Here is a 23,538-nt window from a genome sequence, read left to right as displayed (position 1 = left end):
CAGGGCCCAGGTCCCGGTGGTGGCCCTCTCCCTTGAGGCCTCGGTCTCCACATCTGAGCTATGGAGGCCAGCCTACGTGACTCCTGGGCCCCACGGAGCCGTGGATACTCTGTTCCTGGGAGGCTTTGGCACAGACAGAAGAGAGCACAGACGAAGCAGGCTGACGGGGGCCGGGGGTTGCCTGGAGCTCCAAGTACTTTCAATTCTGATATTATAACAACAATGACCAATATTTAATGAGCACCTACTGTGTGCAGGGCTTAACCCAATGAACTCATTCCATCTTGGCACCAGAGCCCCTCGAGGCTGTCCCTCCCAAGGTTCTTAACAGATAAGGAGGCTAGTCTCGGCCAAGTTAGTGGTAGCTAAGGGGTGAAATCTGCACAAAGGCAGCCAGATTGAGCCCCACTCCCACCCACCCACCCTGGAAGCCCAGGCACCCCAGCCCCTGACTCTAGCTCCACACAGGAAGGAACAATGATTCCCCCACTCTCAGCACCTTCCAATACAAGGGGCCCTATGAGACAGGAACTATCATGATACAGTAATACACAGGGACAAAGGTACTCACTAGGAGTCACACAGCCCAAGAGAATGAGGAGTTTAAGAATAGGGCTCTTGACCCCACTTCACAGCCCTGGGACCTCACTTGGGGCCAGCCAGTCCCCCTCCTGAGGCCCTGCCCAGAGCAGAGCTCCTCAATGTCTTCACCCTAAGAACCTGCCCAAGAAGCAGCTACTCTCCCTGTGCTTAGAATCCCACCTCCAGCCCCCCATCTGGTGTACTCGGGAGCCAAGCCCCACCCCATGCCACCTGCCCCTCCCTTAAATCTTGAGAGCACCATTCAGGCTCCTTCCAGCCCTCATAAGCAATATCCTCCTCAATCCCATAAACCCATGGCTCCCTCCAAAGGGGTCACCAAGTCATGAGTTCTGGGTGGGCCCATAACCCCTCCTGAGCTCTGACCACTGAGCAGCAGCTACACGACCCCAAATGGGGAGCCCACCCCAGCCTGCTGCCCTCCTCAGCAGCTCCCAAGGCAAGAGGCTCACACTCTGATCCCTGCCCAGCCAGACCCTCTGGAGGGCTGTAGGCCAGCCTGGGCCCTCTCTGGGAAGAAAAGGGAAGGGGGGCTAGAGGCCATGGTGGGATCGTCTGGGATGGTGAGAGTGTGCAGAGAGGGTGCCTTGATTTTCCAGAAAGTTCTCTTGGCTCCTCAAGTGAGCAGGAGAGCATGGGCCCTCACTCCCATGAAACACGGGGCGGGTGCTGGCTGCCCTCGCCATGCCTGACCGGGCTTCTCCCCTGCCTGCTGCCTACTCGGGCCCCAGCCAAGCCCTCCAGCCCCCTGCCCGCCTCACTCAGGGCCCACTGCCCCTCAAGCACCTTCTAGGGTTTTGTTTTTGAGTTTTTTTATTTTAATTACCAGAGGGGAGTGAGTAGGTGGATGGGTGAAAAAGGTGAACGGGATTAAGGGTACATTTATCATGATGAGCACGGAGGAATGTACAGAAGGGTTGAATCGCTATATTGAACAGCTGACACTAATATAACAGTGTATGCTAAGCCCCTTCCAGTTTAGATTCCACTCACACACACCTGGATGCCAGAGGTCACGTGGCTCCAGCCCCCAACACTCAGTGCACACACATGCACACAAACACTCACAAACACAATCCCGGTGCCTGCCCCCGAGCAGAGCATGAGTGCCCACCACACACACGGCCCACAGCCCCCCCCCCCCCCCCCCAGCTCAGGCCAGTCATGTCAGTAATGAGAGCAGCATGGCAGTAGGTCAGGGAGCAGACTGCTCCTCGGCGGCAGCAGATGAAAAGAAGCTTGCTAACCCCAGGCGGAGCCCTGATCCCGCTCGCAGAGATCATCCATCCGCACTCCTGGAGTTCTGGCCTCACCCTTCACTTGGCTCCAATGGTCTATAGAGCGAAGTGGCCAAGAGGGTCCGCAGTCAGTGCCCAGTATCAGGCCCTAAGGTTCCCCCACAGCAGCTCCCAGCCCAGAGGCCCAGTGCTCCCTGTTCCTGCCCCAGAGAGGCCAAGGGCCCCAGCTAAAGTCACACAGCAAGTCGGGCCACACTGGCACTGGAACACAGACCATAAGCCACCCGTCCATCTGCAACTCTAACTGGAATCCCCTCCCTGGACCTGGGGCTCAGGCGTGATGCATACAGTGGGTGGAGCAGAGCCACAGGCCCGATGCTCAGGTCATGGGCCTGCTTATCGCCTAGAACTCAGGATGGCAGGGACTCGGGCCCAAACCTGCCCCTCTCTCCATTTCCTCCTTGGGAATTTCCTCCCCAATCTCCTTGGCCCTGCCCATTAAGCTCCTGCTTGCATACTTCTGATGACAGCAAGCTAACCACCACCCAAAGCAGGCTGTCCATCTGTAACTCTAATCAGAATCCCCCTCCCTGGACTGGGCCCTGCTCTGGGGCAGCTGGTCCCCATTGCAGACCAGGCTTTGGGGGCAGGGTTCTGGCCCCTCAGAGATTTCTGGACAGCAAGTGCTGCCCCCGAGCCTGCCATTTCCATCTCACAGGTCCCAGTCCCTCCTTGCCTTCCCCTTCCTGTAAGTGTCCCTGTGGGCCCAGGTGGGCTCCAGGCTGGACCACTGACTGGCTGGGTAGCTGAAGGCTAGCTCCTCCTGCTTTCTGAAATGAGACAACTTGGCTAAAGCCCTGGCCCCAGAGGCTCTGGCCATGTGGCCCGACCACACTCAGCCGTGCAGAGTGGCACATTCCAGGTATGTCTGAGCCTTTCTAGTCATCAACTCCTTCACACTGGATTCACTGCTCCTTGTGATACAGCCTCCCCCAGCCTGGATCAGGGCTCTCCAGTACTCCAACTGATGTATGTGCCTCTCTAGGCCTAGAACAATATTTTGCGGGTGGGTCCCACGTGCCCATCACAAGAGAGTTAGGGAAGGCCTGTAACTCTGATAATGTCTCCCTGACAGCTTGGCTTCTCTCTGAGGTTGGCCTTGGGCCAGAGGCCAGCAGCTGGAGGATCTCCCCCAGACCTTGACCAGCAGCAGGCACCCCACTGTCCCCCTCCAGATACCCGGTTCCAAGCCCCCATCCCTCCCTCAGCATCCCCACCATGCCTTCATTGTAGCCGACTGTCCCCGAGCCCCAGGCCTGGTGAGTTACAGCCCATCATCCCTCCCAATGTCCCCGCCACTGCCACTATGGGCCCATATTACCGCGTGCACATCTGTCAGCCTGTGGCCGCCACCGCCACCACCGTTTCCAGGGAGACAGACTCCGTTTATGACATTATCAGAAAGTCCGGCCCCTCCCTCCCCCTCCCTCCCCCTCCCTCCCCCTCCTACCGCCTCCCTTGATGAGGACAGAGATTTGGGCTGTAAATATCACCACATGTCTTCCCTGCAGATTCTAATGGGGCCTGAATGCATTGCTGCCGCTGAGGCCGCTGAACTGCACATGCAGCCGCAGCAAGTTAATGCATCCATGAAGGCTTCACTGTGGCTGCCCCGGGCCCTCCCCCACCCCCCCCACCCCCAACACACCCAGGGCCACTGTAGAGTCCCCGGCCATGCACCGCCCCCTGCTGCCCAACAAGCCCTAAGAGAGAATCTGCTCCCAGTAGAGGCGGGCTGGGGGATGGGCACTTGCCCAGAGCTTTGATGGGAAAGAGAGAAGGGAGCTGACCCTGGCTGAGTCCCCAGCTTGGGGGCCCCAACATTACAGGCCCCTTCTGTATCAGCCACCAAGCCCTTCTCCCAACAGCCCTGCAGGCAGCCAGCGTGAAGAAGAAAAAACAGAGCCTCTAAGGTCACACAGCTGGTCTGTGAGGGAGCAGGGATTTGAACCCAAAACCACAGACTGTAACGCTCCTTGCCACAGTCCTGGCTTCCCCAAGGCCTGAGGGTGTTCTAAGCGTTTTTATGTGTTTCTGTGTACCAATGTAAGCCTCACAGTGGGCCCAGAGGCCAGCACCACTAATACACCCAATTTCCAGACAGGACACTTCAGGCACAGCCAAGGCCACCCAGCTTGCAGGTGGGGAAGCCAGGATTCAAAGCCGGGCAGGCTGGTCTCAGAGCCCAGCTTGTAAGGGCTCTGCTCCAAGCAGCCTTCTAGCCTGGCCAGGTGAGGCATGCCCACCACCCTAGGGAGACTCGGGCTCTTCCTCAGAGCCCTCCCTGCAGATACGTTCCCCCCGCCACCACCACCACTGAGATAACATTAGAGGCAAGAAACCCAGGTCTGGACATACTGCAAGCATTCCCACCCCGCATTCCTCCCCCACCCCCCCAGGCCCCCAGGATTCAGTCAGCACCAGTGCAGGGCGGGCAGGCTGTTGGCAGAAGCATTGGGACCACCAACATCGCTACCCTCACGCAAGTTGGATCCCACTCGTGTGGGCATTCTGACCCCACAGCCTGCAGGCAGGCATGCACCCCTCTCTCCCTGGGCCAGAACACAGGGGGCACTCCTCTCCCACTCTCTCCAGGCCACTTACAACCACACCGGCTTCCTAGGGCTGCTGTAACAATCACCACAGGCCAGGTGATTTACAATGCAGGGACTTTTCCTCCCACAGTTCTGGAGGCCGCCACTCCGAAACTGGTTTTGATGGGTCCAGATCACCATGTCAGCAGGGCTGGTCCCCTCTGGAGGCACCAGAGGAGAATCCGATCCTTGCTTCTTCCAGTATCCTGACTGTCAGGACTCCTTGGCTTGTGGCAGCATCACGCCAATTTCGGCCTCGGTGGTCCCATGGCCTTCTCTGTAGTTAGTCTCCTTCTGCCTCCCCTTCTAAGTACACGAGTGATTGCGGACCATCCAGGACTATCTTCCCATCTCAAGATCCTTAACTTTATCACATCTGCAGAGACTTCCATATGAGGTAACTTGCACAGGTTTGGGGGATTAGGACACGGACATGTTTGGGAGGCATAATTTAGCCTACCACAGTCACCAACTACCTACTTGACACCCCTCCTGGACAACTTAGAGGTGCCCTGCCCTGCCATGATCACAGCTGAGTGCCTCATTTTACACCAAGCCCCTCCTGCTGGCTTCCCATTTCAGGATTTCAGGTAGTGGAATCCCCAGTTACCCAGCCCCAAAACCATGGGGTCAGCACCTAGTTCCCTCTTTCTCTCACCCCCACAGCTGACCCACCACCAGCAAGTCTTGTTAGGTTTACCTTCAAAATCTATCCAGAATCTGAGCACCTCTTACCACCCCCACAGCCACCACCGTGCTGCAAGCCCCCAGCCCTCCCTCCCGATTACTGCCACAGCCTCCTCCTTGGGTACCTGCCTCCCACAGTGGCCTCAACACACCAGCCAGAGGGACCCTGAAAACCGAAGTCACAGATGTCGCTCCGTCAAAACCCCGCAGTGACTCCCATGTCACTCAGAGCTAACACCAGAGTCCTTACGAAGGCTCTGCAAGTTCTGACCCCATTTGCTTTCCAATATCAATTCCCACCCCTCTCTCCCCTTCCCCTTTCTCCTGCCACTACAGCCTCCTCCCTGCTCTGCACACAGGCCAGGCAGTCTCCCACCTGGGGGTCCTTGCTCCCTCAGCCTTGAACGCTCTCCCCAGGTAGCCACGTGGCTCCCTTGCCTCCTCCAGGTCTTCACCTAAAAGTCCCCTTCTCAGTGGAGCACCCTCACCCCTCACATTTCTTTCCCCGTTTCCCTGTTGGTCTTCTACTTGACTTCATCACCAACACAATACATACATTGCTTGTGCCCCTTGTTGAATGTAAGCTCCATGATGACAAGCTTCCCAGGTCTAGTCTCCCAGGACTACTAGGTACTCAAATATTCATCCCTTCATTCACTCCATAGATAATGACGGGTCAGGCACTGAGGAGGCACTGGGACCCTGCGGTAAACCAGACACAGCCCCTGACAAGGCCCATCCAGGGTGTTAAGCACAGTGGCAGGGAAGCCCAGAGTGTCATGGGAGGTCAGAGTAGGGAGGGACCAACTCAGCCCAGGGGATTGGGGAAGGGCTGTGCTTGGGAGGGCTCTGCAGGATAAGTAGGAGTTTACTGACTGGATGAGAAGAGAGTTTATACCTGGCAAGAGAAGAGCAGGTACAGAGACAGGAAACAAAATAGTAAGACCTATTTGGGGACAAGGGAGAGGACAGGAAAGGAGGGTCCACAAGGGTGGAGCAGGGGCCAGGGTCAAAGGGCCTAGGAGAGCAGGCCAGAGGGTTTGAACTTTTCCCTGGGAGCAATGGTAGGCCACTGAAGCCAAGGATGCGGCAGGTGAGGATGTCTGGAGACTCCCCTACCTCAGACGACCAACAGGCAGCCTAGAGGTGGGGAGAGGCTGGGGTTCAGTACCACCCACCATGTGCCAGGGGAAGGAGTTGGAAATTCCCCCAAACTGTGGCCCCAGCCAGGAAGCAGCTCAAGCACCGTGTCATTATGGAGCCCCCCGGCATGCCGAGGACTGCGCTCCAAGGGAGGAGACCTTGGGGGACATCAAAGCCAACGATGTGCAACAAATGGCAGACCGTGCCACTTTACCGTAGCCAGGGGCCAAGAGAGCGGGGATGGCCCCCTGTGGACTGAATTGTGTCCCCCAAAGTTTATATGCTGAATGGGTAACCCCCCAATAGGACTATATTTGGAGTAAGGAAATAATCAAAGTTAAATGAGGTCATAAGCATCAAGTCCTAATATGATAGGATTAGCATCCTTATAAAGACGAGACAGCAGAAATATCCCTTCATCCCTGTCTTTCTCTGTCATGTGAGCACATAAGAAGGCAGCCACCTGCAAGCCAATAAGAGGGCTCACCAGAACCTAACCATGCTGGCGCCCTCATCTCAGACCTCCAGCCTCCAGAGCTGCAAGGAAATTACCATCTGTTGTTTAAGCCACCCAGTCTATGGTACTTAGTTGTAGCAGCCAAGCAGGCTAAGACAGGGGCAAAGTCGAGGGCAACTTCCTGGAGGAGACGAGATTTGGGGCTGTCCTATGGCTCAGAGACAGGCCAGATTCTGGCCAGCTGGAACTGTGGCCACACACTGGACCCCAGCCAAAGCTTAGCCTTCACCAGACCTGAAAAGCCTCAGCAGTTCCTTTGGAGTTTAATTCCTCTGCGGGGGAACACAGAGACAGGTGTGGGGCTGAGGGAACTCTGCGTCTTCCACACAGCCCGACCCTCAGAGACAGGGGTAGCAGGTTGGAATTCTATGGCTCCTGAGCCCAGGATCCCAGCTTCCCTTGCCGCCCCCATGAAAGGTAACTCGGTCTGGCCCAAGCCAGCCAGGGGTCAGCATGCAGGGATCGCCCCCAACCCCACACTCTCACCCCTAAGGGGGCTACCTGCAAATGGAGACCAGCGCTGGGCTCTGAGTGATAGAAATGATTAGGATATGCAGAGAGAAGGTCTATAAATAAATATACATTTTTATAAGACACATTTAATTAAAGTGGCTTAAAATTAATTTGCTTTAAGAAAACGAGAAGTACCCTAGAGAATTGCAGAAGCAGGGCAAGAGTCCCCGAATCTAAAGGCACCGCTGAAGGGCGTGGGAATAGGGTGCGGGAGGGGGGCATGCCATTCCCTGAACACAGGTGGTGTCCTCAGAAGGAGGTGGTTCACATTTACACAGCACACTCTACACCACAGGTGTGTTCACTGGGGATGGCAGGTGTGTTCAGACCCACTTTCCAGGGAGAAACTAAAGCCCAGAAAGCGCAACGGTGTGCCCAAAATGGCACAGCATGCCTGTGGCAGGGCTTGGGAGGAAGCTACTGGTCCTTCTGCCAGCCCTGGGCATTTCATTCACGTTCAGCACACCCAAAGTCCCTCAGCCTCTGTGCCCCTGGCCTGAGCTGCTTCCCCCCCACCCCCGCCCCGCGGGCCTGCCCCGTTCCTCTGGTCAGCAGGGTGGGGCCTCTTCCTCCATGGCAGTCTGGCTCCTCTGAGGCCCTGCACGGGGAAGGCGGAGGGAAACAGACTGGGGGTTGGGGACAGGAGGCAGAAAAGGAAAGGACCCGAAATCAACAAGCATTCCAGAATTTTAAGCAGTTTTTGGAGGAAAATGAGGAGCAGGTTCAGCTGTAGCAATTTGCTCCAGGGGAAAATTATGTTCCCATGCTCTATTATACAGAACAGAAGGAACATTTGGTGGGTTGAATACTTGTTAATTTATTTCTCTGTTTGTTAATGGGCCCGACACACGCGCATGCTCGTGGGCGCGCACGTGCATGTACGCACACACACCAGGCATCAGCAGGAGATGGTGTTGGGCTCCCCGAGGTTTCCTGCCACCCTTCTATCAAGTATCATGTCTACAGGAAGGCCCTGGGTGGGCTGAGGTGAGCCTCTCGATTCCCTCATCTGAAAAATGGACTTGGCAATGAGATGACACAACGTATTAGAGCAAAGCCTTTGACCTTGGAAGAAGCGTGACGAGACGTGAGAAGCTCTTTTGAGAGCATCTACAGACATGCAGAAGGTTCCAATACTGGCCGAGGGAGTGATGCTCCACTGAGGGGTTCCTTGGCACCTCACACGGAACAAGTCCAAATACAGATAAGTCATCACGCTCCCACCTGGCCCAGATTCCCATCTCCGAAACTGGTGGCCACCACCAAGCCTGTCACTCAGGCCAAACGGACTGCCCCCGACCCTGTCTCTCAGCCTTCCCACCCCAGGACCAACTCCACATCTCCCCCTCCCATCCATCTCTCACCATCCACCAGCCACCACCCCCCACCATGACCCACGGCTCTCCTCCAGACCTGGCACCAGCCTCCCCAGCGGGCTCCCTGCTCTCCCTGCCACCGACTCTAATCCATTCTCTCCCCAGGGTGGCCAGATTTGAAAAGCACAGATCATATCCTGTCACTCTCCTGCTTAGCGCTCTCCGGAGCTTCCCACTGCACTCTGAATAAAACCTGCTCCTCTGTGGGGTCTCTGAGTACCCCCTCACCATTCCCCCCCCACTCCTCCCTCCCTCCCTCCCTCATTCCCCGACCGCCAGCCATGCTGTCTTCCTCCTGGTTTTTAAACACACCGGCTCCTTCCCACCACTCGGCCCTTGCCTAACTGTTCAGTCCCACCTGGAATGCCATTTCCTCTCAGACGTGAGGTCTCGGCTTCAGTGCCACCTCTCCAGAGAGGCCTGCCTGGATGCCTCCTGCTCTAAAACCATGCAGCCGACACCAGCCACTCCCCATCTCATGGTCCTGGCTGCTCCCCTCCCAATTTCACATTATTTGTGGCCTGGCTCACCGTCACTCCCACAGGAACAGAAACCACCCGAGCGCAGACGCAGCGTGTGTACCCTTCTAGGTGCTGCTTCCCCAGGCAGGACTAGAGCAGCACCCGGCATTTAGGAGGGGTTTCATCAATGCTTGGGAAGGGAATGAGGGAGTGAGTAAGTGAATGAATGAATGAATGAATGGACAGTCGGCTCTAAGCCAGAGCGGCTGGTGAGAAGGGGCCAGGGCGCTCTGTGCCCAGCCTCTTCAGCTGAGGAGAGGGAGCCGGGGGAGGCGAGCTCTGCGGAGTGGCACCCGTGATCCGGGCCCCTTCCTCTAAACAACTTGACGAAGCAGTTACAGGGACGGCAAGAGCAGGTGTGCATCCTGACCCAACCAGTCCTCGAGACTCACCTGACCTCTCTGAGCCTGTGCCCTCAGCTGCCTAACAGGCTAATACAGGACCCGCCTCCTCGGACGGCAGCGTGGGGGAACGAGATTGTGCTCTCAGAAATGGGAGGCGAGGGTGACGATAAGAAGAGCCCTCTCTCTCACAGGTGAGGAAGCTGGGAAAGACTGCAGGAGTGGTCTGGGTGCCAGGGCCCCAGTGCAGGCTTGCCTGCCTCAGACCGGGGCGCTCTGGTCTCTGTGCGGCCCGCACCCCGGCTGGGAGTGGGAAACGGAACCTGGGAGGTCTTTCTCCATCGCCCGCACCTTAGAGGTGGTGTTCCAGTGCGTGAAATGGCTTAGCGTCCCTTCCCCAGGTTCGGCACAAAGTGAGGAGGCCCGGAGAGCAGGCCCGGGGAGGACAGCCCTGCCCCCACTCCTTCCCGTGCCTGAGGCAAGGGAGCTGGGGAGCCAGCACCTGCCCAAGCTGACAGGTAAACTGAGACAGGTCTGTTTGGGGACTCCCAGAGTGAGCCGTGTCGGAGGAACAGGCCAGCCTGAGTCCCTGGAGGTGCGGGAAGCCCAGAGTAAGAGCAGGACCACCTAAGGAGGAGGAGGAGCTACTATTTAGCAAGCACCGCCCCTCCCACCTGGCCAAGGGCACAGAGCAGGGGGAGCAACAGCACTCTAAAGGCCCTGGGGTAGGTGCCCTAAGGACAGATTTGGGGCCCACTCAGTCCCACTCAACTGGCTTATGGGGATGGAAGGTCCTCACTGAAAGTCCAGAGGCCTAGAGGCAAGGCTGCCCTAGCAGAGACCCTGCCCCGGGCCAGCTAATGAGGGATCACGGCTGCCAGTGGCCAAGGTGCCTTCCACTTGCAGCCGGTGCACATTAAGAATTGCGAGCAAACAATTTGTTACAATCTCCATCGCACGCTTTTCCCCGGGCCGGGCGCCCTCCCATACATCCTGGATTAATCCCGGAAGTCACTCCATTCATTTAGGACATGCCTGAGTGTGCCTCCTCTTTTATTAGGGAAATTTTTCATTGTTTTGAAGCACTCATAGGTTTTAATTTGGGGCTGAGATTTTAAAGCCTCCCTCAGAAGAGACCGGAGTAGGCCTGTGGCTGGAAGACTCCCTCTATCCACAGACCTGGTGGGGCCCAGCAGGGGTCACCGGACTCCATGGAGGATAGGAGCACACTCATATCCTCTCCAAGGAGCCAGGGACTGCAGATCCCAGGGCTGTGTGACACTGGGACATGCCCTCAACTCTGAGCCTCCCCAAGAGAGACAAAACCAGGGTGTCCCTTTAACCAAGCTCACCCAGGAAAGTCTATCATCACCTCTAAAAACCACAGCATGGGGCCACTGAAAAGGCACAAAGTTTGGAGCTCAGATTTGAAATGTGAACCAGGGCGGGTGAGTCACTAGCTTCTCTGAGCCTAGTTTCCATGGGCCCTAGGATGAGGCTAAGTGTCAGCCCCCCGCGCTGGGCTGTTGTGTAAGCCCAAGTTCAGAGCAAGTCTGACTCAGCCTGGCACATAGTGGGTGCTCAATAAGGGGGAGTCTCCCAGCCCTCCCATCCTGCCAGAGACCCCTCCCACTTCTCCAGCTCTTAGTCTCTTGGCCTTGAGAAGCCAAACCACCTGGTTCCTTAACCTTGGCCCCACACTGCCCTCAGGCTGACCCCCACCTCCCTTTGTCAGAGCTTCCCCACAGGCCCCTCCTACAGCTGCCACCAGCCCCCTCCCAGGCTCGCATCAGGCCTCCATACCTCCTACCTGAGGCCCTGCAGCCCGGGGAGCCCTGCCTGTGCATGGACCCTACACTGACTCCCCACGGCTCCCCACAGCCCCATGCCAAGCTCTGTGCTGGGATCTAGGCTGCATGTTTGCTGTCCCCCTATGTCAGGAGACAGCTATCCCATTCCCAACTCCCCTACCCCCCCCCCAGGGCTCCAGGACTGGGACCTCTCTGAGCTTTGACCTATATGCCCTCTCCTTCCCCACCCTCCCACTGCCTGCTCTCAGGAGCTCACAACCTACCCTGTGCTTGCTCCTCCTGCTTGGTCTTTGCTCACACTATCCCCAACCAGGTGTGCCTCTCTATACTCCTGCTTCCCAAATCCTCCTGAACATTAAGGTCTGGCCTCCTCCATGAAGCCCTCCCTGACTTCTTCAGCTCCTGTCTCCCTTTCCCGGGGCTCACAGCCTATCTCCTCAGGCACTCTAACTACTCGTTACTACCTAAAAGCAGGGACCATGTCACCTACTCACTTTGTGACCACCAAGTCCAGGCAAAGCCCACTGGGTCCTCAGGAAGAATGGGCTCATTAAATGATTCAGGGGGAAGGGCACAGAGGATTCCTACAGATGGAGTACACACCCCTGTGAGAAAGGTATCGTTCTGCCTATTATGCAGCGGTTAAGAGAAGTGAAGCACCTGCCCAAGCAGCGGGGCTGCGATGTGAACACAAGGTCCACAAATCCACACTCCACGTATGTGGCCCACCAGCCCTCCACTTCACACACACTATCCTTGGTGACCCTCACCGTCTAGGCTCCACTGTTTCGGTGCCACCCAGGAGGAAACGGAGGTCCAGAGAGGCCTGTTACTTGCTCAAGAACACACAGGCAGCCTGGTCAGCGCACCCGACCGGGACAACCCACATGAGGTCTCCCCGGTGACCCACCCTCTCCCTGGCTGCTGGACAACCCCTCCCTGTCCCCAACCAGTACATCATGCTCTCCCAATCACTGGCCCAGCCCCAGGGCTCCAGGGAGCGCCTACATGGTCGGCTGACCTTTCCAAGGGGCCCAGCTCTCACGGTGCTGGGTATGTACCCAGACAGCCTCGCTGCAGTGGCTCCCAGAAAGTAGGACATGCTGGGGGAGGGGGTGGCAGGTGTGGGCTGAAAGCGCTCCCACCACCCTCCACACCACCTGGACGGCAGAGCCATCCGTGGCAGGCCTCCTCAACTCCTGGGGGTAGACCGACTGGGGCTCGGGGTAAAGGCCCGGCCTGCCCACTGAGGGGAGGGCTTTGGCCAATGTCCCCTCCAGCTCCTTTCGGCTCAGTGACCTGGAAGGCCTCGGGGGTCATGGGACGACAAGCTCCTTTTGGCAAGAACTCCTCTCCGTGTCGAGGGGTCACCTCACTTGACTGAGCCTCTGCTTCCTCATCTGTAAGTAGGGTTCAGGCAGTTGCTGCCTCAAACATCCGAGGCGCTCAGGGAAGCGAGGCTGCCTGACTCCGGCAGGATCTGAGGATGCTCCCCTCCCGGGACACCCCGCAGATACTCAGCACCCCCCCACGGCAGATCTGGGCTCCCAGGAAGCCAGCTGGGGAGAGTCGGGTGGAGGGTGGAGGGTGGAGGTGCCAGGCCGAAAGGCAGGTGGACACATCCACCAAACAGCGACAGAGCCACACCCAGGATGTCACCAGGAGAGCCTGGCTCGAGGTAGCAGATGTGGCAGGGGCAGCAGGGAACCTGCAGTCTCAGAAGCCAAGAGGACACTGCCCCCCATCTGGCTGCCCCTGAGCACGAGGTCCAGGCCACATCCACCATTCCAGACAGCCAGACGCCCACCCCAGCCTCCTCCCAGCTCCATTGGGCTTGATGGCAAGAGCACAGGGTCTGCTGAGGAAGACAGGGGGTGCTGGCAGAGGGCCCTGGTGCATACAGCTCAGCCTGGGGCCAGAGGGGGCTTAAGGGCTGAGCAGATTCGAGTGGAGACAGCTCCCTGTCTCTGCCCTCCCTACGCCAACCCCCACCCCCACTGCTGAGCAGAAAGGAGCTACAGCTTCACCCCAGCCCACCCCACAGAGCCACTGTTCCCAAGGCTGGGGTGTCTTCAGCATCCCCCCCGCTTCTCGGTTGCAGCTCAGGCTCCACCCCGCCTCTCCAAACCCAGCTCAAGTCCTTTTCTTACTCAGAAGAGCCTCTTGATTGAAAAGGCCTCCAAGGCATCTCACAAATAAGAATCCTTTAATTGGGAAGTTGTTCACTTCTCAAAGAGGAATTTTAATTTGGCTTCCCCACCATCTTCTCTCGCCGAAACCTGTGGACTAAACACAAAGGCTAACAAAGGCCCAGCACCTCAGCACCCTTTCCACGACCGCAGAGCACCCCAGAGGCAGAGGCAGGGGTGGCAGCGGCCGCCCCACCCACCCACACAGACCCCCAGGCCCCCCCCACCCATGACTGTCAGAAGGCCTTGAACCTCTCCTTTTGGGTCCACCTGCCCCACGTCCCTCTCAGCACCCCCATGCAGAGCATAGAGTTAGCTGGATGACAGGGCATCCACACAGGGCAGGGACCCCGTCTGCTGAGTTCCCAGAGCCCAACGCTCTCTGCATAACCCCTCATAAGCCCCTCTACTACCCTCGATCACGCTGTCTTGTAGCTGATGACTTAGAATGACGTTTACTGAGTATTTACTACATGCCAGACCCTGCTCTAAGCTCTTATGTGCACCAAACTACTTAATCCACACAGGGTGAGTGCTGTTATTATTCCCAATTTGCCGATGAAAACACTAAGGCCCAGAAAGCTTAAGTAAACAGCCTGAATTCATACCTTTAGCAGGAGGCAAAGCTTGAACTGGATCCCAGTCCAGCTGACTCCAGAGGGGGCATAACCTTCACCCACCTGCCCCATCCACGGCCTGTGAGCTCCTCGAGGGCCAGGATCGTGACCCTCTCATCTCTGTGTCCCTGGGACAGCACAGGGCCTAGCAAAGAGCCGCATGTAATAAAACATCTACAGAGTCAACAAATGAAATGAACAAATGAAAATGAACAAAAGCAAAGCACCTTCCTATTTATTCTCTCCTTCGAGCCTCACCAGAGGCTGGTGACAAAAACAGGCAGGTAGACTGAGACCCCCCCGGGGAAAGCAGCCGCCCACCCAGCCAGGGGGTGCAGAGGCCGGGGACTTCCTCCCAGCTCCAACTGTGTGCATCTGCCTTCCACCCAGAGTGTACAGGTACTGGTTCCCCGTTAACACCCCGAGCTGAAGCAAACCTCCTCCGAGGAGCCCTGGTCCCAGTCCTCATATAGGAATCTCCCCTCTCTATCCCCAATGGCTTGGAGCAGCCTTGACACTCCCCTTGCATACCCCATGGCATGAGATGCTCACCACCACCAAGGCGGCCTGATCCACTGCGGTCATTGCCGTGGAAATCCCAGGCTACTCGCACACTGGTATGAATTGAAATGTGTCCCCCCCCCGCAAAATGGAGATGTTGAACTTCTAAACCCCAGGGCCTCAGAATGTGAGCTTATCTGGAAACTGGGTCATTGCAGGTGTAATTAATTAATTATGGTGAGCTCATAGCGGAGTAGGGTGGACCTCTAATCTCATATGGCTTTGTGCCCTTAAAAGAAAGGGAGATTTGGACAAGACGCACACAGAAGGAAGACGATATGGCCAGACACGAGAAAGACGGGCATCTATAAGCCACCGACAGGCCCTTTCCTCACAGCCCCGTCGACACGGGGCTTCCTGACTTCCAGCCTCCGGAGCTGGGAGCCAACACATTTCTGTGTAAGCTCCCCACGTCTGGGGCCTTGTACACCAGACCCAGCAAACTGCGACACCCACACACCCAGCTTTTCATGCTGACTCAGGTCTGCGGCAGCTGAGTCCCTCTACACACACCCCACCTTCTCTACCCCTGGCTCGTTCCCATCCGCCCCGGCACAGCGCTCGGCACACAGCAGGCCCCCGGTGAGCGCCTGTGAGAACGGACGGGATCCCAGCATCCACCTTCCACTCGGCTGAGATAAGGAGGAGAGGAGGAATGGGCCCAAGTCTCGAACACCCTCAGGCCGGCTAAGTCAGCAGAGACGCACAGAGGGCCAGGCGTGTGGCTGCGACCATGGTCTGAACATAGGGGGAGCTGCTCCAGGCAGGCGGACGTGGCCGGAGGTGAGTCCTCCATCAAGCCACAGACATCACCCAAGTCCCCATGCTTTGCCAAGCCCCCTCACTGCCCCCCACCCTCCGTGAGTAGGAAAGGAGAGCTTCCAGGTGCCAAAAGCAGCCCCCGCCCCATGTGGAGCCTAGACCCACCCACAGAGGCTTCAGGGAGGCGCGTTCATTTCAGCCAGCACAAGGTGGAGCTGTGTCCACAGCAGAGCTGCCGCCGGGGCCTGGGCTGGCCTGGAGAGAGCGAGGTCCCCACCCTGGCCAGAGTGCAAGGAAAGGTCAGAGGCCACGCTCCCAGGAACACCAGCCCTCCCGCAGCGCGAGTCTGGGTTGGGCCAGCACAGCCCAACCCGGCCGATCATCAGAAGTGACTGTGGAGCTCGTTAGCCATCCAGATTCCTGGGTTCCCCTGGTGACTCTGGATCAGAAGGTCCTGATGGGCCCCTGATGCAAAGCCAGGCTCCAGGGGTTGAGCTCCAGGGGTTGAGCACGATTCCATTTGGGAAGAGCTTTGATAATGGAGCAGGGGGCGGGGGCAGCACTCAGGCAGGGGACTGATGCAGGAGAGGGTGAGCAGGGCAAAGATAAAGACCAGGTGAGGGTGATGACAGCAAAATGACAGGGTAGCGCCCTAGATAAAAGGTACCAACAGCCATTCAAAGGGGCCAAAGTGGGCAGGAGAGTGGGGGAGACGTTCTGGAAGGGGTGGGATTTGGCTGGTGGGGAGAAAGGCTCTCGGGATGGAAGTAATGGAAGGTGAGATGGAGCCTGCGCGGGGTGGAGGACAAAGAGTCCCTTGTGGGAAAGAAGGCTAGGAAGGGCAGCCTTGAACCAAATCACAACAGGCCCTGAATACCCAGAAGGAGGAGTCTGGAGCTCAACCTCAGACAGCAAGGAACCCCGGGGGGGGGGGGTGCTGTTGAGGAGGAGCATGGCATGAAGGCAGGCCTGTAGTAGTAACCACCAGGAGGGCTCAGGGGGGCCTGGGCTGCTCCAGACTCCCCGGCTGAGGCTCCCCTGCGGGGACAGTGTGAGAAGCTTGGGCTCAGTATCCGCACCCCACTCCCTGCCCACAGCAGCCCTGAAGAATGTTACAAAATGACAGTGCCAACCGTGAGGCCATTTGGGAGGAGCAGCTGGGAGGGGAGCTGGCGGCAGTCCCTCTGGGCTGGTCATTCCAGAGAGCTCATCGCAAGCCTAGAGTAACAGGCACCCCCCCAGGCAGGGAGACCCCATGGGCTGGATCACCCAGGTTCAAGACCTGGTCCAGCCTCAGAAGCTTTAAAACACCGTGTGCCAGATGCCCCCGACTCCCTCCCTCACACACCCAGCCCCAGCCTCTGCCTCAGCTGCAGCCTCACAGACCCACGGCCTGCGCAGCCATGTGGATGCTGACTTCTCAAGTGCAGAGATGCACAGAGGGCTGCGACCATGGTCTGAACATAGTGGGAGCTGCCTCCAAGCAGGACTCTTCATTGCCCTTGCTCAGCCCCCCGTTGCTTAGCTCAGTCAAAGCCTGCAACACCCACCTTGTTCTCGGGCTCTGATCTCCCCTCGCCTGCAGCCCACCCTCAGCCTGCCGCAAGCAGCCAAGTCTCCCCACCTAGGCCTGGCCTGCCATCTCTCTCTGGACGGATGCTGGGGCCTCCTAATCACCAACCAGCCTCTGCTCTTGCCCCTCCCCCCCACAGCCCTTTCCCTATGAGGCAGTGAGTGGTAGCCTCTGAGCCACAAATCACCTCCATCCATCCTAACTCAAGGCGCTGCACGGCCCTATTTCTCAGCCCCTCTTCCCCACCGGCTGCTCCCAGCTCAGGGCCTGTCCACTCCCCTCAGGTCTCTGCTCAAAGGGCACCTCACCTGAGATGCCTTTTCCTGACCACCCTGCAGAGAATGGCTTCCCCTGCTCGTCCACTTCCTTTTCCTACCTTATTTTTCTCCATGGCACTTATTACTCCCTAACCTTATACAATGAATTTACTTAATCTGGGTTTTTTTCTGTCTAGTCTGGAGTACTGGGGATGAGCCCGGAGCTCAGAGAAGCCTCCTGAAAGTGACATCACATGCCCAGCCTTCCTCCCTGGCTCTTCGGGATCAGGGGCCACCTTCCACTTCCCAGCGAGGGGATGAAGGAAGGCTTCTCTGATTCAGGAGTCAGTAAATGTTCAGAGCTTGTGTGTGCATCCTTCCTGCAAGGCAGAGAGCCAAGCGGGGCTTGCCAGAGATCAAGGGGCTTGATTTAAATGCCCCTGAGCCCACCAGTGAGCGAGAAGTCAAGGGCTGCAGCACCTGGGACCCTCAGCCCTGCCTGTCCTTCCCCCACCCTGCCATCCTGCCCCCTCCCTTCCAACCACAGGAGCACCAGAGGAGTGGGCAGTGGGGAGGGCACGGGAGGCGGGAGGCAGCAAGGCAAACCCTCCAGAGCTTTGCTGGGTCAGGTCTCAGCCCCCCGGCACCCCTCAGAAACTCCCCGGGACCAGCCTTGCGCCCTCCTAGGCACGGCACTCTTCAAACCCTCCAACAAAGTCCCTGCCGCTACATCCTCCCCTCCCCCAAACCGTCAAAACCCTGCATAGGTCTTCCTGCTGGAGCAAGCACTATTCATAATGACACACGGCTGGAAACAATCAAAATACGTAAAGGAGAATTGTTACACATGCTACAGCACACACAGGCTGGAACATTACGCTGCCATTAAAAATCACATTACAGAAGAGTATTTCATGATGGGAAAATGATCTTGGTATAGTATGAAGAACAAAAGGCAGGTTAGAACACAGTAAGTACAGTCTGATCCCAATTATGTCATAAATACATATTTGGTAAAAGACTGACAGGCAAAACACTCAAATGCTCATGTTTTCTATAGAGAATGCATGCTGTTGTTACTTTTTTTTTAAATAATGAGAAAAATAGAACATTTTCAAAGAATCCGTTAGCCTTCATGGCTCAGCCCAGACATCCCCTCCTCCAAGCCCCACAGCCCCGCTGAGGGAGCAGCTTGCACCCCACATTAGTTCCCCAGTCTGTCTCTGCCCGCTGAGCTTCCTGCTGCCTGAGGCTGTCCCCCTGGGCAGCGGGGAGGATGCTTGTGGCCCCTGATGAGGCTGGGAGCAGGGCCCGGCCTCCCTGCCTCCCTGATGCCCCTGCCCACAGCCCTCCCATCGCCCTTGGTGGCCTTGCAAATAACCCTGACCACATCCTCTCCCCATCTCCCAGCAGCAATTACAGGTTAAACCAGAGGGGCTAATTAGCTGCTCAATCCACCCAGAACTGACTGATTGGCAGGAATATTTCAATAGAGATAACTGGACTTCAAAGCGAGGCCTAGAGTCCGGAAGGAAATCCAACCGTCAGCTCCCTGCCACACCCCACTAGCTTCCTGGGCGGGAAGCCAGCACTGGCTGAGCCTCGGCCACACCATCACTGTCACCTAATCCTTCAGGAGAAGGGGTTCAAGGCCCACTGCTCTGCTGAGCCTCTGGGTCTTCTTCCTCTGAAAATGGGCATAACATTGCAGTCCAGCCTGCTGCCCCCAGCCTTCCCCTAGCATTCCTTCTAGTTAGCAAAGCCCCTCTGCAGCCTTCTCATGGGTCCCAGAAGCCTGTAAAAAACAGCGGATTGGCCCAGATAAAGGGTAGAAGTCACTTGTCCAAGGTCAAAGCAAGCCAGGAGTCAAGTCAGGCAGCACCCCAGGTCCCCTTCCTTTCCCATCTACCACTTCTTCAGGACTTGCCTCACATGGGACACAGTGGGAGGGCCCGTCACCTCCCACATTCTGAATATCCCATTCCTCGTGATACAGTCCAAGCCATCCACTCTGCTCACACAGAGCCAAGGTCACCTGGCTGCCAGTACTTGTCACATGCACACACCTGGGACTGAGCCTCCTCCTGCCCTGAAGGCATCCAGATCTGTGTGCTGACTCTGGCTGGGAACTCTGGTAAACTCCACACGCTGGGGTCTGTGCTAGTGTCTCTTGACGGTTTCTTGGGCCCTGACAGTCTCAATCCACACATTTCCTCTCCCTCCTGAAGTCATGCATATACCTGGCCAACAATGTGACCGAACCAAGGACAGATCCCTCCGGCTCACCATCGGTGCCCTCCCACACCACACGGGAACCCGTTAGCCGGCGCATCCATGAAACCATGTCACTCCAAACATCCCAGGCTGGGGATCTGGCTCTCAGAGCCCTGCCTTCGCAAGGGCCAGCAGAAGGTGGCACTGCCACACCAACCGCCCAGACTGGGCTTCCCGTGGGGCATAAGAGAGGGGGGAACCCACAAAAAGACTGCTCTTCCATGGCCTCCCTACAGCCTCTCCCTTGGGGACCCCACACCTGCCTCCATGGCCCCTGCCGCCCCCACTCTGCCCTGCGGAACACGGTGGCCTCTTACCTCAGGTCAGGCAGGCGTTGGGGAAAGGCAAGTGGGTTGGGGTCAGCCTGGGTGTGACTCAGTCGCCCTGTTTGCCTGTAGGCACCGGAGCCTCAGGGCCTGTGGGCACAGGAGGCTGTGGGAGAAAGAGGAGATGAGCTGTCAGCCAGGGCCAGGCCACAGGGGGAAATTCCAGGGAGCGGGGGCAGGGAGGGGGTAGATTATGCACACAACACACAAGTGGGTCTGATCGCACCTGGCTGGGCGATAAACATACATCACACACACACACATACACACACACACACTCTCTCCCTCTTGTTGACACATACACGCATGTGCTCTCACTCATTGGCATGCTCCCACTCGCTTATACACACATATGGTCTCACACAAATACATACATACACTTACTACACTTACTGACACATTGACACATCACTCACACACTGGCATTTACACACATGCACCCTCACACACACACACACACACACTCACGTGCCACCAGCTGCAGCAGGTGGGGCCCTGGGAATGGTGGGGTTTCTGGCCCCAAGTTGGGGGTGGGGCTCTGCATATGCTTCCCCACCCACTGGCTCTGTAATCTTGGGACAATCAAATCTCTGAACCTCACTTCCCTTGTCCATAAAATGGGGATACGGGTGCTCCTGCCTGGTCCACTGGGAAGATAAACAGAGAGAAGGGGCACCCGGCCTGGTGCTCAGTGGTATCCAGCCAGCACCTGGCCCAGGAGGCAGGCCTGGGGGCTGGCCCTAGAGAGGGGTACAGGCAGAGCACCAGGGGGCCTCTCCTGCAGCCTGAGCCTCGGCCTCCTGGTTCCCAAGGACCCACCCACCCATCCTTTCCTTTTCCACCTCTCCTGATTTATTCCTTCACCAAATATTCTCCAAGGGCAACTTCCATGAGTGGGGAAGGGTACTAGGGGGCTCAGTCTCCTTGGCAAGGCCTCGGGCTGGAAGTCCAAGGAGGCAGCACTCATGTGTGCCAGCTGTGTAGCCTGGGCTGAGCTCCCTCCTGAGCCCTGGTTTTCTCCACCTCTCGGATGAAGCCCCAAATCCCTTCCTGAGCTGTTGCCAAGAGGTGCCCAGCTGATCGGCGCTCCTCAAAGTGTGTGCAGGCACAAGGGGAGTCTAGGTGGTACGCAGACAGATGCTTTTATTTTCATAGGTATGTGTTTATTCTTCCGTGTATCAAAAATAACAGTGTGAGCAGCACACCATAGCCGTGACATCACGGATGTGTGGCTTAGGGAGCACTGTGAGAGAGGGGGGAACCCACACCTTCAAATGTGAGTCAACATGAAGACGAGGATTCAGAAAACAAGAGCACAAGTGGCCTCCAGCGGTGGCTCAAGCCCACGACAAAGGGAGGGAGAGGCAGAGAGCTGGCCTCTCACCGGGCCTGGCTCCCAGTAGCCCTCACAAGAGTCAGCAGCTCCCTTTCTCCCTCGAGGGCCAGGTTGGCCCCTCCTTTCCCTCTTGGTTCCCCACATGGCACCGTCTGGCACAGGCCTAGGTCCCCAAGAGGACTCCTGAGGCCTGCCAGATGGAACAAATGGAAGGAATCATGGGTGGATGGGGTGCGGAGGTGTTGCCGTCGTGTGGGCAGAAGACAGCAAAGGCCTCTGGGTCCTTCCCAAGATCAATATTCCGTCAAGTCTAAGATGTGAATGGTGGAATTTCTCACCTACATGGTAGGTTAAGATGGAGGGACTCTTTGGAGGCAAGAGACTTCTTGTTTCATGGGATCCCAACCTCTCAAAGAATGAGGCAGAGAGATGGGCACTGAGCAGGTTTCTGGGCCCACCGTGGCTTTCCTGACCTGACAACAGAGCTATGCACAAGGTAGATCCCGTAACAGGGGACCCGCCTAGCCCCACAGTTAGCCAGCCCCAAACTCCGCCCCCTTGCGGCCAGCAAGCCCCGGCGGTGCCTTCCAAAAGTTGCTGTTCCTAAAGGACAAAACAAGACAGAGTGGTGCCAGCCTAGGACAGATGGGTAACCACAGCCTGAGCAGTCCCTCAGGCCTGGGTCCTCCAAGCCAGGCCTAGCCAGGCAGGGGTGCCCCGAGTGGCCACACAAGCTGGCACCAGGTAGCCTGGCACAAGCCAGCCAGGCCCAGGCCAACCCGAGCAGCCCTGTTCCTGGCAGGCCTCCAGACCACCTGGCTGGTAGCCCTGAGCCCAGTGCCACCTGAGCTTGGCAGGGCAAGCCATTCCCTCAGCACCACCCCAAGCCCCCCAGCTGCCATATTCCAAGATAATGAATGGGCCTCCCGCTCCCTCTTCCCCAAACCTTCCTGAAGCTCCCACTCTCCTCAGTGGCATCAAAAGGAGTTGCTATGGAAATGGGACCACAGGCAGAGCGTGGCACTGATTTGGGGCAGGGAGAAGCAGTGGGAGCCAGGGGCTCTCCTTGGCCCGGGGCCTGCTTGTGTGCCGAGTTCCACAAAGGACATGAAATCCCAGCTGCTGGCCTCACAGCCAAGAGGGGGAAGGAGACCACCACAGAGGTCGGGGCCTTCCCACCTGCCCTCCTGAGGCCCCTTGCCCATTCAGTGGAGCTCTGGGAGCTGCAGGAACCAGAGGCCTGTGTGTTCAACAGAACTGCCACATGCCCTGCAGAGGTGAGACTTCCGCAGAAACTGCCACTCCAGGGTGCCGCCCAAGTGGGTTCTGTGCTGTGGGGTGGCACCCAGCAGGTGCTGAGCAAACACTACCATCAGAGAGGTCGGTACTGGCGGGGGGAGATGGGGAGATGGAGAGAGACAGAGAGACATAGGTATGTGCCTGCTCTGGTCAACACAGTCGTAGGACCACAGGGCTTGAGAGACCCACACCCACTGAACAGATGGGGAGACTGAGGGGCAGAGTCACCCAGCAACTCAGCCAAAAAGACAAGCCCAGAACCCATGTCTCTTCTTCCGCAGACCTGAACCCTCTACCCAACACCCCCAGCTTTCCATCCATCCATCCATTTGTTCATTCATTTATTCATTTAGTCATTCATTCATTCTAGTCTTGGTAAGGGCCTATTTTGTGCTTGGTGACTGGAATAAAAAGACGTAAAAGACACCGCTCCTACCTGCCAGGAGCTCAGAGAGGAGACAGGCCATCACGGGCAGAAGGAAGGTGCTGGGACAGAAGTCCAGAGAGCCACAGGAGCCCAGGGAAGGTCTCCTCAGACACTTCAGTGCCACACTTCTGAGCCATGCTTCAAAGAGACTCTGGGTCTCCCTGACTCGTCTCCCAGCTGCTTCCTCAGCCCAGAGCCTCCTGATGGCCCCATATAGAGGCCTCCAGGGTGAGGCAACACTGAGCCCACCTGGGGCCCTCAACACCCGGAGGTGCTCCCCATGAGCAACCCCAGTCCCTAGGAATAAGGACTCATGAGGATAGTGCCTTGCTACACAGAAGGAGCTCCCAGAATGCCATGCCCCCACCCCCACCCCGCCAACCGCCCCAGGCTCAGCAGCTTCCTGACTTGTTCCTGCTTTCCCTGGTACCTCCCTCGAGCCAAGCCTTGCCCTGGGCCTGGGGCCCTGCACTGGGCAGAGAACAAGGGAGCCCTAGCCATCGGTCACTGCCCCTG

Source organism: Eumetopias jubatus, unplaced genomic scaffold (assembly GCF_037043125.1).
Source record: "Eumetopias jubatus isolate StellerSeaLion01/CBP00866 unplaced genomic scaffold, mEumJub1_p1.0 scaffold_7, whole genome shotgun sequence".
Classification (NCBI taxonomy): Eukaryota; Metazoa; Chordata; class Mammalia; order Carnivora; family Otariidae; genus Eumetopias; species Eumetopias jubatus.
This window is presented reverse-complemented; position numbering follows the sequence as displayed.